The sequence below is a fragment of the Monodelphis domestica genome, chromosome 1 (assembly GCF_027887165.1).
Source record: "Monodelphis domestica isolate mMonDom1 chromosome 1, mMonDom1.pri, whole genome shotgun sequence".
NCBI lineage: Eukaryota > Metazoa > Chordata > Mammalia > Didelphimorphia > Didelphidae > Monodelphis > Monodelphis domestica.
In genome coordinates this window covers 87,359,646-87,372,815 of record NC_077227.1, presented here as the reverse complement: position 1 = coordinate 87,372,815, position 13,170 = coordinate 87,359,646, and the positions used below count along the sequence as shown (strand labels likewise).

At 36.7% G+C, this 13,170-nt stretch overlaps 1 protein-coding gene across 9 annotated transcripts in view; it reads right to left on the bottom strand.

Moving 5' to 3' along the window:
- CHST15 (carbohydrate sulfotransferase 15) overlaps positions 1 to 13,170 on the bottom strand; it is a 133,266-nt gene that overhangs the window by 95,637 nt on the left and 24,459 nt on the right. For 3 of the 9 annotated variants that reach the window (XM_016427894.2, XM_056802817.1, XM_007478847.3), the window contains exon 1: positions 1,915 to 4,504. The exons of 5 other annotated variants lie outside the window; for them this stretch is intronic. The gene's annotated coding sequence lies outside the window, so the exon portion shown is untranslated. Of the gene's footprint in view, positions 1 to 1,914; positions 4,505 to 4,572; positions 4,631 to 13,170 lie in introns of those variants that run through there. One more of the 9 variants, XM_007478844.3, reaches the window with a different exon arrangement.

Here is a 13,170-nt window from a genome sequence, read left to right as displayed (position 1 = left end):
AACAGGTGGGGATGTCCCTAGGGAAGAATATAATGAAATCACTGCTGAGTGGGACATCTTTTCCTCTCTAGTCACTTCTTCAATGATTCAGACCTTGCCAGTTCATTTTGCAAAGGTTCCCAGCAATCGTATCTGCTAACCCTAACATTTCAGCCCAGAAGTTTGGGGCAGTCGAGTGTGGCAGAAAATCAAGCTGGAACATGAGACAGGAAAATCTGAAATAGAATCTTGACTCAGACACTAGCTGTTTAACCCTGGGTCAGTTACTTAACCTCTGTCTGTCTCAGTTTGCTCAACTGTCAATGGCGTAATAATAATATTAGCATCTATTTCTGAATGGGGAAATAATAATAGCATCTGTTTCCCAGAGTTGTTGTGAGAATCAAATGAAATAGTGATTATAAAACACTCAGTATAATGCCCGGCACATAGTAGGTACTGCTAAATAAATGCTTATTTCTTTCCTTTAATGGTTGGAAGGATCTTTGAGGACAGGATAAAGAGGTTGATTTTTTTTTCCTTGCCAAAGTCATTCCAAAGCTTCTCATTAGATCATATAGAAAATCAGCCCTTTTTGGAAGCTACAATAGGGCATTTAGCAGAAGTCTCTACTTTTGGGGGCTACACAGGCAACCTCTGACATTATCTGTGCCAATTTGGGTTATTTACTCAATTTCCCCAAACCCCAAGCTTTAAAAAAAACAAAAAACAAAAACTAGAAAGGCCTTGATGTTCATTGCAGGTGTAGACCTATGATCCATCTGGAAGGCATCTCCTCAGCCCCAGAAGTTTACACTATATGTGCTCTATAACTACTTCTAGACTTCTAATAATACAGAATTCCTGCTGATAGTGTTTTTATGATGCCTACCCTGGGCCTAACACCATGCTAATTACTTCACAATTAATATCTAATTTGATTTTCACAACATTCCTGGGAGGTGAGTACTATTATTATCCTCTTTTTACAGATGAGGAAACTGAGGCAAATAGAGGTTAAATGACTTGCCATTCTTTATTATTATTAATATTATTATTATGTAGCTTGGCATCTTAAAGCGAGAAACGTATCCAGTCTTAGGCTGTGAAAAATCTGATCTTCAGCTTTGTAAATGACCTCACATGATTTTTAATCTAACTCACACTGATAAATTGAGTATAGAGGGGTTTTTTTCCATTTTATTTTTCTTTTGGCAATATGGCTAATAAAAAAATGTTTTACACTAATGAAAAAATCCAATCCACACCTAAGAATCCATTCTACAAAACGGGATTGTTCAGTCTTTGCTTGAAGATCTGTAGTGAACAGGAAAGGAAAAGACCAGTAGAACATCAGCTCATTCTACCCTCAGATACTTCTAATGTTTAGAACATATTTTCTTATATGTAGAACCAAAACCTGCCCTTCTACACCTTCCACTATTGCTCTTAGTTTTACTCTCTGGGCCAAGCAGAGCAGATCTTCTCTCTCTTTCACAGTTTAATACTTCAAGTTCTTGAAGACATTTGTCATTTGATACAACCCCTTTTCCCCAAAATCTTCTCATCTCCAATCTCAACAACCAATCTTGACATATAATCTTAAGGCCCTTCACTATTTTTGCTGACTTCCTTTACACAGTCTCCACTACTAGTTTAACAATATCCTTTCTTAAAAATAATACCAGAATGTGAATAGATATAGTCTGAACAGGGCAAAAACCAAAAAACCAATGAGACTCTCACTTCCCACATTCAGGATTCTATACTTCCCTTTATGTAAACTGACTTTATTAGCATTTTAACATTTTCTCTTTCACTACTGACTCATATTAAGTATGCCCTAAGACTTCCCAATCCTTCTCCCTTCCTATAACCTGCTATCTAGATCATAATTAGGAGCCTTATAGATAAGTTAGGAGAGTTTCCTCTTACCCCAGGTGTAGCTCAGATCTGAATCCAGATTCCCTAAATCCAAAGTCAGAGGAGATTTTGTTGTTGTTGTTTATTGGCTTGACAATGTGTTGATTTCTCATATTGTTGACCAGTTTCAAAAGATCAAGATCAGATGTCTGTGAGCCTGACTTTCAGCACCTCACTAAGAACTAAGGTCCTAAGAGCTTTAACGATAAAATTGTGACCACTTTAAAATAGATTTCATTTTTAACTCTATTGTATTTACTGAATCTATAAGAAAACAAAAAGTCCTTTTAAATTGACAGAGATGAAATACTGTGGTATCAGGGTCATTCAGTGGTACAATAAAGTGCCAGACTTCCTGAGCTCAAAGCTAGCTTGATTGGATGAATGTTTGTTCATTGCGATATAGAGTCTTTTGTTAAGGCATGAGTTATGCCAAATGACTCTGAGATCCTAGCTGCATGACTCTGGGCAAGTCACTTAATCCTATTTGCCTATTTGAGAACATCTGTAACATGAGCCAGTGAAGGAAATGGCAAACCATTCTAGAATCTTTGCCAAGAAAACCTCATATGGGGTCACAAAGAGTTGGGCAGAACTGAAAAATGACTGAACCATGAAAGTGATAAAAGACAGAGGGACAGCCTTTGAGTCAGGAAGACCTGCCCTCAAGTCCTGCCCCATACTGGTTGTATCTGCAAGTCACTTAACTTTACAGTTAAATAAATAAGTTGTTTACCTTCATGGTCAGAGGGAAATTCCATGCTGGCAATTCACAAGTCTGAACTCTTTCCCTTGATCCCCCCCAAAGAGAATGGCAGAGATCTAGAATACAGGTGGCAGGATTTCCTTAGGTCATGGGATAACAGTAAACTATGTAAAGGCCTTCCTCTTTCAAGAAGGGGAGTACAAAAGATTTTTTCCCCTTCTTTCTCTAAGTGAACATGTCCATTCGTGTATAAGTAGGTAACAGTGAAAACACTTGCCCATTTCTGCCAGTCCCTCATCCTGGCTTCCTTAGAGTTCAAAGTACTGTTGAGGACAAAAGGAAAAAAAAATCTGGTGGGATTATCCAGTGACTCACTTGGGGATATGGCCTGATTTCAACTGCTTTTCTTTGTCTTCAGTATAGTTTCTTCCACCCTCTTCTATGCTTCCATTCTGAAAATCAAAGTAACTAATCCTCATTTAAAACCTCAGTCCAAATTCAAGTTCTCCAATATCCTGGCTCTCCCCCAGTTGAATATCTCTTCAATTTGATCTAATACCTTGGCTAAAAATTCACACTTCCCAACATACCTCTAAGAGGCAAGCAGAACCTATTGAGTTACTACATTTCAACATTATGGGAGAGAATAAGGATCTTAGCACAGAAAAAAAAAATATTCTCACTACATGACTAGCTAAAAAGAGCAGTGTTAATTGGGATGGCTGATATTTTAAATGATGTGTTGAAGTTCACAAGTAGGATGTGCTGGTCATAAAAGACCCACTGATCTTTAGTTGCTATCTCCATACTGCCTAATACAGGATAGAATAAGGGAAAATATATTGGACTTGGAGAAAGTCTGGCTTTAACTCTAGGCTCCAACACTGTCCAGAACTTCAGAATTGAAAGGAATCTCACAGTCATTTGGTACAACCAACCTTACATACCTTAACAAAAGACTCTATATCATAATTAACTAATAGTCATCCAGCTTTTGCTCAAAAGCCTCCAACAAAAGGCAGTATCATCCTCTTGAGGTAGCCTCCATTCTACTTCTGGGTAATTCTAATCATTAAGAAGTAGGGTTTCCCCTCTTTTTTGTCTGTTTACATGCTGTTTTCCCTTAGTAGCCTATAAACCATTTGAACCCAATGATTGTTCTCATATTTATTGTCCTTAATACTTAACACACAGCATCACCTCTCTTCATAAAAACAAAGATTCATACATGGAAAAGACCCTAGGTATGATCTTGTCTGACTCTTGTTTTACAGAAGAACATGAGACCCAGAGAAGTTAAATGAGTTGGAGGTAAGGAAGTAAAAGGGCACAACTATTTACATAGTACCTCATTGTCATGCTTTGTGCTAAGTGCTTGCTATAAATATTATCTCATTTGATCCTTATAACAACCTTGAGAGGTAGGCACATTATTTTCAGTATTTTATGAATGAAGAACCGGAGGCAGACATAGGTGAGTTTTACAAAAATTATCTCATTTGATCCTCACAACAAAAACGAAAGGTAGGTACTATTATTTTCCTAATTTCAAATTTGAAGAAACTAAGGCCAAAGAGGTTAAGTTTCTTGCCTCAGGGTATACAAAGCTAGGAAATATTTGAGGCTGGATCTTCCTGATTCCAGGCCCAGTGCCCTGTTCACTGCCCTGTGAATTTTCTCATATGATCACAGAGTTTATAATGTTTATTAGGATTTGAACCTGTACCTATAATTCCAAATCCAGTTCTTTTTTTACGTTTCTGGTTGAATTATATAGAACTGAATCAGAAGCCTAAAGTTACCTCTTTAGGAAGACCTATAATTTTCCTCCCTATCCAAAGTGCTTGGTTTTCCCCTCTGGGGAATTCCTGGTTGAATTCATCTTCCAGACAGTATCATAAGGTCATAGATACAGAAGTGAAAACTCTTTGAAGTTCTGCAAAAAGTAACTGATCTACGATTACCTGAAGCCAGATATCATGTCTCCTCCCTTTTCTTCACTCAATAAAAGTATTCTTCTCCCTGTCAAACATACAGAATTCTTTCAAGAGATCTTTAGATGACATAATTTAAAATCCTCTAATTATCCTAGTTGCTCTCTCCTCAATGTTCACCAGCCTATTATCAATGTCATTTCTAAAAGGTGACCCTTGGAATCAAACACTAAACTCCAGATGAAGCCCAAACAGGGTAGAAGGCAGTGCCATCATCGTCTCCCCTAATCATGATCAACAAAGTCACTTGTCACAATTCCTCTGAGACTCAGTTTTCTCATCAGTAGAATGGAGATGATATTTGTTTAACCTCCCTCGCAGGGTTTTTGTGAAGAGGAGTCTTTAGTGGACTGTAAAGTACAGTGTAACTGGGTGTTATTAGGCTCCTCTACTAAATGGCAGACTCTTTAAGAGTATGAACTGTGTGTGTCGCTAATTCATCTGGGAATCCCAGATATCTAACACCATGCTGTGCTCATTTTTAGAGCTTAACAAATGCTTATTACATTTGTTAAATTGGCCATTGTTATGTGTATCCAACATAATGATGATGCTGCAACAGAATCTGAAAAAGATATCAAACATAGATGAAGCAATCCAAAGAGGAAAAAAAAAACACCAAAGAAAGACATTTTCCTTTGCCCCTAAGGAACTAAGTAGCTGAGCAATAACAAACAGAAACAGATGATTACTATTAAATTCATTCTACAATCAGAGAGATCAGCAAAGTTGTATCCGTCTTTTATTATTAAACTCAAGAAATTAAACAAATTTGAGGTTTCCATACAAATTCCCACTAGGAGAGTTTTGTAATCATGCTTTCCCCCTCTTTATAAAGCAGAGCCAGTGAGAAGGTGGATTTCATTAGAGAATTTTGGCATCAATCTAGATCCATTCAGAAAAGCCACATTTCTGGATCACTACAGTATGGATGCCTCAGAGTTTGCTGATCAGGAAGATGCTTTAATTTAATCTTTGTATATGTTATGGTTAAATGCCATACTTTCAATTAGAAAATGTGTGCTATATGCTTCTAACTTAGCCTTCTGTTTGGAAGAGTCATTGTTTAAATATGGGGTACTTCCTTGATTTGGGGTTATGAAGAGTTGGACTGACTAAAATGACTCAATAACCAAAATGTCCTTGATTGAGGCCTTTCACACAAAGTAAACATATTCCAAAATCTTTCATTTTTTATCTTTATCTAGACTAAGAAATACTTTTTTTAAAAATAATTTCTTTACAAAGTGATTTAACTTAAAATATCCTTTATTATTCACAGTTTTTAAAAATGTAGAACACTTTATATAATATGCTAACATAATAGATATTCAAGTGCCTGAACAAAACATTCTGAACCAACAGTCACGTGGAATAGAATGGGATCTGTACCACTCATAAAGATTTGGTACTTGAAGATTAGTCTCTTTCTAGCTACTTAAATGGAAAAATCTTTACCTTTACTGAGACATTTAATATCCAGTCTTAAAAAGGAAATGAACCTCTTCAATGAAGGGACTTGCATCTTTAATTCTTACAACATCCCTGATTACACAAGCTTAAGTACTGTTTACAAACAAGCTTATTTTTGTATTTTCTTTTGAAAATGCAAAATCAATTAGATATATGCAGAAAGTACCCTCACATTTTCTTCTACCAATATGTCATGGTTAATACTATACATCACGCTATGTTACTAAATAGATGAAATGTGGAATAAACATATTCACATATATTTCTACTGATTATTCCAACTATCACTATGTTTTTAGAAATTTGTTTATATAAAAATATATTTTTATTTATAAGGATATAAGGATTATTATAAGGTTTAAGGATTTTTAAAAATCTCTTTATAGGTAACTTAATTAAAATTGCCCAGACCACAGTTCATTTAGAATTGGGCCTGAATTAAACCAGGTAATAGAAGTAATTGAATCTTTACAACTACTTATACTAAACCATGCAAAGGGCTTTGGGGAGGGGGGAAGGTTGTTCCATGAATACCTCTTTTCCTAATAGAACCAATTCAATCTCACCAATAAAACCACTTGTAATAGTTATGTATCATCATGAATACTCAAAGAAATTCTAGTATAATATTAATGGTAAGTAGGAAGGAAGCTCAAAAGTAACCAGACTCCTAATTACAGAGAATAGGAACCTTGATTCCAACTTCAAAGGCTATAATGGACTAATCTGTATCAGCAGTACAAAGTACTTTACAACCCTAAAAGTACTAGGTAAACCAATAAATATAATATTGTTGTTCAGTCATTTTCAGTTTTGTCTACCTATCATCCAGCTCTCATCTGTTACTCCAAGAAGCTATGGCATGAGAGGTGACCACACTCCACTAAATGGTCTTGTTAGGGGTCTTCCCTGGAAGAAGGGGCAGATAAGAATAATTGGCCATGAAAAAGGAGTACTTAGAGCTTGGTTAGACATTGAAGATGCCAAGGTCACACGCTGTATCCCAAGGCCTCACCAATTGTCTTGACTTTTATATTGTCATTGAATTTCAATGACTGGAAGACATGATTTTGTGCAACTCTGCTTAATTTGAATCCAATTTATATGCAAGGAAAAAGGCATCACCAGTGATGTCATTTTGGTCCTCTTCAAGTACAAAAGACAACAACTAGCAATGTTCTAATCACTATACTAAGTGCTTTACAAATATTGTTTAATTTGATCCTCACAACAACCCTATGAGGTAAATGCAATTATGACTCTCATTTTACATTTTTAAAAATCCTTACCTTTGGTCTTAGTATCAATTCTGACAGGAGAGTGGCAAGGACTGGGCAACAGAGTTTAAATGGCCTGCCCAGCATCACACAGTTAAAGTGACTGAGGCCAAATTTGAACACATGTCCTCCCAACTCCAGGCCTGACATTCTATCCACTGTGCTACCTAACTGAATCCTCATTTTATAGTTGAAGAAACTGAGACAGACAGCAATTAAATAACTTCCTTGGATCAAATCCATTGCAGCATTTAGCTGCCTGTAAGAGAATATTTCAGTCATAAAACATGTAAATCTGGCTAAATAAAAGTAAAATGGCAATTGGGAAAAAATAGCTAGAGGCAACATAAGTGATATGGAACAGCCAAGAAAAATGTTATGTAATTAAAGAAAAGAAATTCTTCTTTTCATTTTAAACTATCTTTCTACAACAATAACAAATAAAAACTGCAGGAAATCTTGTTTTTTAAATACTTTAGTCCAGCTCGATTCTAAAAAAGCAAACTCAACTACTCCCCTGGAGTCATAATCACAGCCACTTGTTTATGGTACAACTAGATCAGATAAAGTTTCTTCCTCAACATTGGTTTCTAATTTAATGATTTCTCAGAAAAGTTGCTGCTTCTTACTCAAAGGGAGGCACTAAGGCAACAAGGTACATCTTTGCTTTGGAGTTGAATGAAGATATAATATCCATCTTCTAGATGGTTTCTATAGAACCAACAAACATAAAATGCATTTAGGAAGGACGGCTTGGAAGAGGAAGAGAACAGTGACCAGTAGACTGAGATTATTTTAACAGACTGCCAGTTAAGTGGTAATGAGGGCCTGAATCAGAGAGGTAGCAGGGGTGAATGGAGGAGGGGGCATATGTGAGAAATATTAAGGAAACAAAGTCTACAGGACATGGCCACTGACTGAACATGAGAAATGAGGAAAAGGGGAGAGTCAAAATCCCATGGTTTTGAACATGGGAGACTGATATCACTGAAAGAAGAAATTAAGTAAAATGGAGAAACTGATTTTAGGGAAAAGATCAAGGAATCCCAGAATCTCAGACTCAGAATAAACCTTAGAGCAGAAATAGAACAGGTCAAACAGAACAGATTCTTTCAACTAATCAATGAGCAATTGGTACTAGACTCAGCTACACTTCGAGCCTGGGTAACCACTCTCAAAATAAACCACCAACCAATAAACAAACAACAAACATGAATGTAACTCTTTGGGAAATTCATCTGTAAGAAAGGGTTCATACACCATGACCCTGGAGAAAAACTCAAATGAATGGGCAGATGGTTAAGGAAAGAAGAAAAACATTATTATGCATAGTGTCTTTAAAATCAAGATAGGAAAATGTAGCCAAAAAGAGAGGGTGGTCAAGAGTCTCAAATGCTACAGATGGATAAAGGAATAGGAAGACTGGGAAAAAATGGTCATGGGACTAGATCATTAAGAGCTCACTAGTGTCCTCTGAGAAAGCAATTTCAGTCTATCAGTGGTAAGGAAAGCTGGATTTCAAGGGGTTGTGGTGAGTGGGTCACAATGCATATAGAGGCAGCAGGTATAAGAGTTTTTCAAGAAGTCTAAAAGTCAAGGAGGGAGCAAAATTGCATAGTAGCTTAATAAGAAAAAAAGGGTCAATGAAGGCTTCATTAGGATTTATAGCTGTCACCTATCTCAATCATTTTTCCTTCAAAGTTTTTTATGTTTTCAGTCTTTTGATCACATTTGTAATAGAGAAGATATCTGTAATTACTAATGATAAAATTACAGAATATTTTCCTATAGTATCAGAGGATAGAGACAGAGATAGACAGATACCCACATTCAGAGAGAGGGAAGGAGGAAGAGAGAGATAGAGAAACCGAAAGAGACAGAGTCAGAGAGAATAGGATCATTCATTTAGAGCTAGAAGGATATCTTATAGATCTTAGTCCAACCCTTATGTTATACAGATCAAGAAATTGAACCCCAGATAGTAAAATGATTTGAACAAAGTCATATAATCGCTTGACCTAGATTTGAACTCCTGTGACTCCAAATCCAGCAGTTCCATTTCACCATGCTGCCTTCTTTTATTGACGCAAAATACTAAAAGGCAAGCAGGGATGGAATTAAGGCTTCATGTAGAAAGATAAGCCTCAAAGTAGAAGTGTTTTTCTTCCATAAGAAAGGAGGAAAGAATGAGTGATGATTCTGAGAGATTTTGAGGTCTGAAGGAAGAGAGTTGGAGGAAGGTTATAGCTTCACACTAAAGTTACTGTTGAAGATGAGGACTTATAGTAGTGTGGAAAACCTTTAAAGATGAGTAGCAGGCCCTGCTTCCACCTCACCCCCAAAACAAGTGCCATGCTTTGCTCCCCACTTCCTCCTGCCTCCCGATAGTGTCTTACCCCTAGACAGGGCAGGGAAGAAGTGGACCCAATGGGCTGCTGGGAAGAGACAGGTGATGTGAAAAAATGTCCTCAGGTGCATGGAGAGGAAGAAGGGAGCAGCTCTGTCCCAGTATCTCTGACTTTCTAGTAAAGAACTCTGAAGAGTTCTCTGCATGCCCTTTTCAGTGCATATTCATCATTAGGGTATGATTGTGAGTTTGGGAAAAAAAAATTTCTAGGAATAGTCACTAGATAAAGTTATAAGGAATTAATAAGAATAAGAATTGCGCATAGAACACAGATGAAGTTGTATACCATAAATTATTATAGGTATATTGTGCTCCGTTTCATGCCTTTCTCTAGTTTTAGTTGGCTTCCTGAGGACAAGCAAATCTATTGGGGGAAGGTCACTAAAACTTTGTTGATTGACAAGTCAGCAACATCAGAAAGTATATGTATCCAGGAGTAGGAAAGACAGGAAATAGATGCTAAGGAGGAATTAATGAAACATTAAAGTGATTGGCCATTGAGGACAATCAACAATTTGAAAACAAGTGAAACTGTAGATGAGGGGACACAGAGATAATATGGGATAATAAAGAACTAGAGACCACAAGGAAGGTAAAGAAGTATAATATAACTGGAAGAAAATGAGAGGTTATGTTGCAATCAGAGAGTAGATTTTCTAAGTTGATTTTCCTGGAGATGGTATTTTTCATGAGATGATGAGAACTATACCAGTTGCTATTGCAGTCTCAATAATATGGTACTGTATTTGACTATTTTGGGATAGAAAAGCAGGTGTTGGAGTTGATGCACATTAGAGAATACATTGCAAAGTGTTAAAGGGTCATTAATGTGAGAACATAGTCCTAGAGAATGGTAGAGCAGAAGAATATGAGCCTGAAGATAGCTAGTCATTCACTAGTTATTTTCCCTTTACTCCCTTGATGTCTGAAAAGAAAAGGAACACAGGCTTTGGAGTGAGTAGGGTTTGAATCCTGGCTCAATCATAGTACCTACATGTGGGCACAAAATCACTGTAACTATTGGGGTGTAGTTTCCTATTTCATAAAACGAGTTCAAACTAAATGATGTCTAAGGACCCTTCCAATTTATAATAGTTCCCAAGATCCAACATGAGTAAATTACTGCATTTAAGTGAAGACAAGACAGGAAGTATGGCAAAGTGGAAAGAACAGTGGAGAAAACAAGCAAGCAAGGTTCAAGTTCCAGAAAGGACCCTCACTTGCTCTGAGAACTTGGACATCAGATATATTCTAAGTCTGAGATCTCTGGACTTCCATTTCCTCTTATATAAAAAACAAAGATGTTGAAATACATGATCTAAAAAGTCCTTTCCAGGTTTAATACTCTATAATTCTTTGACAAGGTTCCATATAAGAAATTAAAGAGATATATCCGCTCTAAAGCAGAAAAATGGGCACGCTTTTTAAAATGGCAGGTTTTTTTTAAGCCCAATAAAATTGTCTCAGTAGGCGCAATGCCAAATTTATCACCAATGCCAAATCTATCACCTTCACATGAATGGTAAGCCCCAGATGTATGTCAGTTTTCAGTGGTTAAAAGGATTTATAGAAGAAGCTATATCCTCTCCTTTGTTCTACCTTCCTACTCCAAAAATTGCTGCCTTGAAGATTAGATTTTTAAGGTTTCTAACAATCTAAAGCAAATCCATTTGATATCAAAAACAAAAACAACCACCAAACAAACAAACAAAAACAAAACCCATCAAGTTTTTACCTTTTAAGTTTCAATTTTTCTTTCTTGGGAAACACACTGAGCCAGAGTCAATGCTAGTAGTTTGTGCATTTTAAACTATCACTGTATAAATGATTTTTTGGGGAAAAAGACTTCTGATAATGAGACCCTACCTGGAAAACTCCCATTGTTCCTCTCTGTGCATCTCTCCTCATCTAATTTTTCATCATAACAGCTTTAAAATGGATAGAAATAGATTTGCAAAGTAATGACAATGCACAGCACCAGAAACAATCCTGGTTTCATTAATCTGAACTCCCTGTCATTGCCCTGATTTGCTCTTGCTGATAAATTTTCTTAGGCAAGTTCACCACATCCTGAGAAACTATTTCCTTTGTCTTGTGAAATTACCCTCCCCACCTCATTATCCTATGAGATTCTGGTTTAACCCCTTCTGGAGAAGGCTGCAGGGATTGCAATCTGTCTGGAAGAGAAAGAATTCACACAAATAAGGAAGTACAAGCAGCAGATTTCATATCTGAATTGCCTTTGGGATGCCATAATGAATTGCAAGGACTTTGGCAATATGCAAAGTCTATTTGTATTGTAAGAAAAAATTGGATGACTATAGAAGTCCCACATAAAAAAGAAAAACTCAGAAGGAAGCAATAGTCATTTTGCCATTTTAAAAGAGCAACAAGCAAGCAAACAAACAGAACCTCTTTCATTACCCTTACATAGAATTTTATGTTTACAAATACTTATATCCATTATCTCACTGGATCAAGTCATTTCATTGAATAATTTTGCCAGTTCTATCTCAGTCTCTCAGTATTCTACCTCAAATAGCTTCAAGTCCTTTAAAAAATTACCCTCCCCAACTACATCGTTTTTATTCATTCACTGTTTTCTTATTTATTCACTGATTTTTGAACACCAACTATACCCAAGGCACCACTATATGCTACCTATTATGTGGGGCAAAGGCAATTAGGTAGAACTGTGGATACAGTACAGGTCTGGAGTCAGGACGACTCATCTTTCTGAGTCTGAACCTGATCTCAGACACTTAAGACAGCTGTGTGATCCGGTGCAAGTTACTTAACCCTGTTTGTTCTTCATCTAAAATGAACTGAAGAAGGAAATGCCAAGCCACTCTAATCCCTCTGCCAAGAAAATCACTAATGGGGTCAAGAAGATTTGGAAAGACTGAAAACAACTGAATAATGTCAATGTGAGGCAATATGTTTATGCGTAAGATCTGTGTCTTCCTCAGATGATACCTACCTATGGCTTAGTCTAAAGAGTTCTTAACTTTTGGGGACATGATCCCTTTGGTAGTCCTGGAAAAGCCTATGAACCTCTTCTCAGAATGTTTTGGTGTCTACCTTCCGAGATAAAAGACATGATAAATTCCAGTTTAAGGGTTATTGAAAATAAAGATATAATGTTTTTCCCATCTAAGTTCCAGGCCCCCAGAAATCTATGCATGGATCCTAATTCTCAATACAATAAAGGCAGGACCTCAAATTGAGGTATTCACAAATTCATAAACTCTCAAAAACTGGAATGGTCCTTGTTTCCAGTCCAGTCTGGTTTTGGATAAGAATCCCCCTCTACAAGATCCTTGAACAATGATTATCCAGCCTAATATCAAAGATGTCTAATGATGGAGAACTCATTACTTTCCAAGGCATCCAGATCCACTATTGGACATC